The sequence below is a fragment of the Schistocerca americana genome, chromosome 3 (genome assembly GCF_021461395.2).
Source record: "Schistocerca americana isolate TAMUIC-IGC-003095 chromosome 3, iqSchAmer2.1, whole genome shotgun sequence".
NCBI lineage: Eukaryota > Metazoa > Arthropoda > Insecta > Orthoptera > Acrididae > Schistocerca > Schistocerca americana.
Genome location: NC_060121.1, coordinates 176,073,384 through 176,080,021, shown reverse-complemented (window position 1 = coordinate 176,080,021; position 6,638 = coordinate 176,073,384).

Here is a 6,638-nt window from a genome sequence, read left to right as displayed (position 1 = left end):
CCTCTGGCCCAACTGAACCGAACACTGAGTGGAAATAGTTTTGTTTGGCTACTTGGATACCATTTGCAGCTATTCGTGGACTTAATGTTCCAAACAACGATGGAATTGTTATGGATGACAAAGCGCCATTTCATTGGGCCACAATTCTTTGTGATTGGTTTGAAGAACATTCTGGACAGTTCGAGTGAATGATTTGGCTACACATATTGCCCGACATGAACATTTATAGGACGTAATCGAGAGGTCAGTTCGTGCACAATTCCTGCACCGGCAACACTTTCGAAAATATGGCTATAGAGACAGTACGGCTCAATATTTCTACAGGGGACTTTCAACGACTGCTTGAGACCGTACTATGTCGAGTTGCTGCACTACACAGGACAAAAGAAGGTCCGACACGATATTAGGAGGTATCCCATGACATTTGTCACCTCAGTGTAGAGTACACTAGGGAAAAAGAGAAAGGCGTTCAAATAGTCAATAAAATTCTTCTGCAGTTAGCAGTATACCCTGAAAAAGGCGTCTTGCATTAGTCGCCGAAACATCGGAATTTTATAGTTGACAATGCAGCCTCAGAAGAATTTTGTTGACTGACAACGGCCGCGGAAGCCTACGTTTACACGGTCGAATGGTATTTTTGAATGTACAGGTACTTAGAAAACTGACGGAACTTGAAGGCATAAAGTCTGTAGAAAGCCCACTTACAAGGATAGATACCTTCGCAAAAAACTCAGTCACCGTCGCAGGCAGACTAGACGGGTGGTCAAAACAACACTGGATTGGGCTACAAAACGTGTGAACTACAGTACGTGGAGGACGAGCTCGGTCATTCATCAAGAAACTGCTTCTGTGACAAAGAGAGAAATAAGGCACCGTATCCTAAAAGGTCTAGAACTTCTAATGAAAAAGCACCAGCTAAAGGGAAATTTTATCTTCCATTCATAAAGACTATCACAGATCTCATCAGCAAAGTACTCATCAAAAATGGAACTGATACAGTGTTTAAACTAACAAGAAAGGTTCGTGAATATTTGAATATTGCAAGGGACCTAGGCACGCTGCTTACCACAGCAGGAGTAGGTAAAATCCCTTGCACTTGCGTCCAGTTGCATATAGGAACTGCAAAAAAGAGGCATTAACACCTACTTTAAAGAATCGAAGAGCAATTGTCCCCTGGGCAATACGGATAAATCAGTAGTAGCAGATCGCTCACTAGGGCTGGGAAACCACCAAATTCTGTGACCGCGACTTTATCAAAATCTAACAGTCACTACATTAGGACGTAGAGAGGGACAAAGAAATTCAAAAGTACAAAAACAAATTCTACAGAAAAGAAGAAAGATTGAAGTGAGACAAGTTGCGGGTCCCAGTGCTAAATAAAACAACAGCGGCAACTCTTCCTTACTAGTAGCTCCATAGCATTCGGCGGCGAGACTCCGCGATCTTAGGCAGTGGTCTTATGACGTCACGAACATATAAATAGCTGAGATTGCTGAGCCTGTTTTGGATTTGTAACTGCTTTCTGACGTTCAATTCCGTGACGACGTCTGCAGCATTGGAAGACGAAACTTTAGGCAGAGAACTGATTTGGACCACGGCCTTAACACCATTAATCAAATATCGGCTGTAACTGAAATGATGGGCGTAAAGGCCTGCAGTCTAGATGTAAGGTTGCGAAACGACATGAAATGGAGCGAACACATAAGGTCAGTCGTAGAAAAGGCGAGTGGTCTATCACGCTTTATTTGGAGAGCTCTCAGAACGTGTAACGCATTTATAAAGCAGGCCGCATACAGAAGCCATATGTGTTCAGTTTAGAGCAGGCGTGTTCGACTTTTTAGGTTAGCTGATCCACACTGGAAGAAGCCGAGTATTTTTGGGCCGCAAATAATGTACTTAAAATTAACAAATAAGCACTAAAGAAAGGAAAAGGAAGAAGAAAGGGAGATAATTTAAGTTTATTATTATACTTTAAAAAAAGCAAGACGAAATTAATTTGACATTTTATATACGAGATTTCATTAATAATTTTCTATATAAGTAATTAAAAATCATACAATTAATGTGATACTTGAATTTGAATTTGGGGACACTAACGTATCAATATGAGGTTCGATCGAAGTGGTTGCAATTCTCAGAGTGCTTTCAAGGTGTACATCTGAGATTTTCGTTCTATCTTTACTCTTCGTGTGCTTTACTCTTGAAAATAACTGTTCGCAAACAAACGTGCTTCAAATCAAAGATGACATATATAACGTATCACGGTGCACCAAGGGATAGTCGTCTCTGAGCAGGTATAGTTTGTAAAAGCTCAACAAAGATACATGATCGAAACTTTTTTTTTTGATGGATGTCGGACTGAAACTCTGTGCATACCAAGTGAGAATCTTCTGGCACCGTATCTATACTCTTTGTAAAAGATGTCGCACAGATACAAAAATTTTGATTATTTTTTTCGAAAAATCTTGAAATCGACTTTCAAAAATCTTGCATCAAATCGAAAATCACGGCTGCATATTTCACCCAGTCTTTAGGATTATTGCAGCCAAACTACCGCTTACTTTTTATCATACTGCTGCTACGTTCAGGGTAAGCTGCCGTACGCTATACCGACAAGAGTAATACTCTGTTTAATTTCTCTTCTTCACATCAGCAGGTGGCCACATTCTGTATTATTTTATGGACCATAGCCGGCCGCGGTGGTCTAGCGGTTCTAGGCGCTCAGTCCGGAACCGCGCGACTGCTACGGTCGCAGGTTCGAATCCTGCCTCGGGCATGGATGTGTGTGATGTCCTTAGGTTAGTTAGGTTTAAGTAGTTCTAAGTTCTAGGGGACTGATGACCTCGGGTGTTAAGTCCCATAGTGCTCAGAGCCATACTATTAATAACAGGCGTATGAGACGTCACTGAAATTTTTTTGCCGGCTACTGTGGGAGTCAGCACGGACACAAACAAGAGAGGAGAGACGTTGCGGTGGCCAGTGGCAGGAATCCAGAATGGTTTGTACATAACAGTTGTAGATTAATGGAACACTTTATTTCTAAACAGGAAAGTAACATAACTTAATTTCTTGTTATGAAGTAGCTTCCAGTGTTTCCTGTGCCTCCTACATGCAAATGCTTCACATAATATTACTACTCGCAGAACGCAGGCTAAGTGTCATCTTGATAGTACTCAGTACTGATGCTCTCGGAGTCTGCGACCGAAATGGGGCCGACCAGCGAGGGCGGCTGGTTAAATCAGCGTTGACAGGGGGCGCTGAACTCTGTTTTCCTGGAGGTGTGGCGCTACCCGTTCTGTCCGTTGGCGATCGGTCAGCGCCTTGTTGGCGCCGTTTCGCGACGCTGCGCTGGTCGGTGTGCAGCCGTTGCTTTAGATCTGCACAGAAATTATAGATAGCGACTGACCTTCACTTGTGGTCTCTCATCTTCCGTCACACTATCAAGCGCGCTGCGGTATCTGTAGTTAGTTCGCATCACTTGGCAGTAGCGACTTCCGAGTTTTACCGAGAAGTACAGACCAGACACAGGGGCCAAGTTGTTGCGACCAGGCAGTACAGGACAGCTACGTTATAAGGAACGTGCTGTACTGTGGGTGGGCTGTGAGGGGAATGAGCATGATGACCGCTGTGGGGCGACGAAGAGAGAGAGAAGCACCTTCTGCGATCATGCGCAGTACTAACACATTTTGATTTGTACTGATCATCTGCTATTGTAGGGACTGCACACGAAACTGAAAGATTTAGTGAAAGCCCATTATGGAGACGTTCATGTACAAATGTGGTTCCTTTTTGTAACAATGTAAATGATATACACTACTGGCCATTAAAATTGTTACACCAAGAAGAAATGCAGATGATGAACGGGTATTTATTAATCAAATATATTAAACTGGAACTGACATGTGATTTCATTTTCACGCAATTTGGGTGCATAGATCCTGAGAAGTCAGTACCCAGAACAACCACCTCTGGCCGTAACAACGGCCTTGATACGCCTGGGCATTGAGCCAAACAGAGCTTGGATGGCGTGGACAGGTACAGCTGCCCATGCAGCTTCAACACGATACCACCGTTCATCAACAGTGGTGACTGGCGTATTGTGACAAGCCAGTTGCTCGGCCACCATTGACCAGACGTTTTCAATTGGTGAGAGATCTGGAAAATGTGCTGGCCAGGGCAGCAGTCGAACATTTTCTGTGTCCAGAAAGGCCCGTACAGGACCTGCAACATGCGGTCGTGCATTATCCTGCTCAAATGCAGGGTTTCGCCGGGATCGAATGAAAGGTAGAGCCACGGGCCGTAACACATCTGAAATGTAACGTCCACTGTTCAAAGTGCCGTCAGTGCGAAAAAGAGGTGACCGAGACGTGTAACCAATGGCACCCCATACCATCACGCCGGGTGATACGCCAGTATGGCGACGACGAATACACGCTTCCAATGTGCGTTCACCGCGATGTCGACAAACAAAGATGCGACCATCATGATGCTGTAAACAGAACGTGGATTCATCCGAAAAAAATGACGTTTTGCCATTCGTGCAACCGGGTTCGTCGTTGAGTACACCATCGCAGGCGCTCCTGTCTGTGATGCAGCGTCAAGTGTAACCGCAGCCATGGTCTCCGAGCTGATAGTCCATGCTGCTGCAAACGTCGTCGAACTGTTAGTGCAGATGGTTGTTGTCTTGCAAACGTCCCCATCTGTTGACTCAGGGATCAAGACGTGGCTGCACGATCCGTTACAGCCGTGCGGATAAGATGCCCGTCATCTGCTAGTGATACGAGGCCGTTGGGTTTCAGCACGGCGTTCCGTATTATCCTCCTGAACCCACTGATTCATTATTCTGTTAACAGTGATTGGATGTCGACCAACGCGAGAAGCAATGTCGCGATACGATAAACCGCAATCGCGATCGGCTACAATCCGACCTTTATCAAAGTCGTAAACGTGATGGTACTCATATCTCCTCCTTACACGAGGCATCACAACAACGTTTCACAAGGCAACGCTGTTCAACTGCTGTTTGTGTATGAGAAATCGGTTGGAAACTTTCCTCGTGTCAGCACGTTGTAGGGGTCGCCACCGGCGCCACCCTCGTGTGAATGCTCTAATAAGCTAATCATTTGCATATCACAGCATCTTCTTCCTGTCGGTTTAATTTCGCGTCTGTGGCACGTCGTCTTCGTGGTGTAGCACTTTTAATGGCCAGTAGTGTATTTTATCATGATGGTGATTCCCCCTAAAGAGACACAACAAAATGTTTTAGTATTCACAGAAGAAAGTCGTTGATTGAAATTTAGCTACGAGATTTCACTACAAAGTAAAACAAGAGAATCGCCTTTTCTTTAACGAAAAAAAATGATTGCCATCCCAACTCGCATGTCAAACCCGAGTTTCTCCCGTATCACACTGACAAATCGTGCTTCTTTGAATCTTTTCGACGTCTTCTGTCTTTTGATGATACATTGCTGTGCAGTGAAATGCACAGAGGAGTGTAGTTTAAGCAGATTATATAGAGGGTGATCCATTGATAGTGACCGGGCCAAATATCTCTCGAAATAAGCATCAAAGTACGAAACTCGTGTAGCTTGAAGGGGGAAACCAGATGGCGCTATGGTTGGACCACTAGATGGCGCTGCCATAGGTCAAACGGATGTCAACTGCGTTTTTTTTTTAAAAATAGGAACCCCCATTTTTCATTACATATTCGTGTAGTACGTAAAGAAATATGAATGTTTTACTTAGACCACCTTTTTCGCTTTGTGATAGATGGCGCTGTAATAGTCACAATCGTGTAAGCATGTGGTATCACGTAACATTCCGCCAGTGCATACGGTATTTGCTTCGTGATACATTACCCGTGTTAAAATGGTTCGTTTACCAATTGCGGTAAAGGTCGATATCGCGTTGATGTATGGCTATTGTGATCAAAATGCCCAACGGGCGTGTGCTACGTATGCTGCTCGGTGTCCTGGACGATATCATCCAAGTGTCCGGACCGTTCGCCGGATAGTTACGTTATTTAAGGAAATGGGAAGTGTTCAGCCACATGTGAAACGTCAACTACGACCTGCAACAAATGATGCCCAAGTAGGTGTTTTAGCTGCTGTCGCGGCTAATCCGCACATCAGTAGCAGACAAATTGCGCGAGAATCGGGAATCTCAAGAACGTCGGTGTTGATGAAGCATCAACATCGATTGCACCCGTACCATATATCTATGTACCAAGAATTGTACGGCGACGACATTGAACGTCATGTACAGTTCTGCCACTGGGCACAAGCTAAATTACGGGACGATGACAGATTTTTTGCACGCGTTCTATTTAGCGACGAAGCGTCATTCACCAACAGCGGTAACGTAAACCGGCATAATATGTACTATTGGGCAGCGGAAAATCCATGATGACTGCGACAAGTGGAACATCAGCGACCTTGGTGGGTTAATGTATGGTGCGGCATTATGGGAGGAAGGATAATTGGCCTTCATTTTATCGATGGCAATATAAATAGTGCAATGTATGCTGATTTCCTACGTAATGTTCTACCGATGTTTCTGCAAGATGTATCACTGCATGTCAGTATGGCGATGTACTTCCAACATGATGGATGTCCGACACATAGCTCGCATGCGGTTGA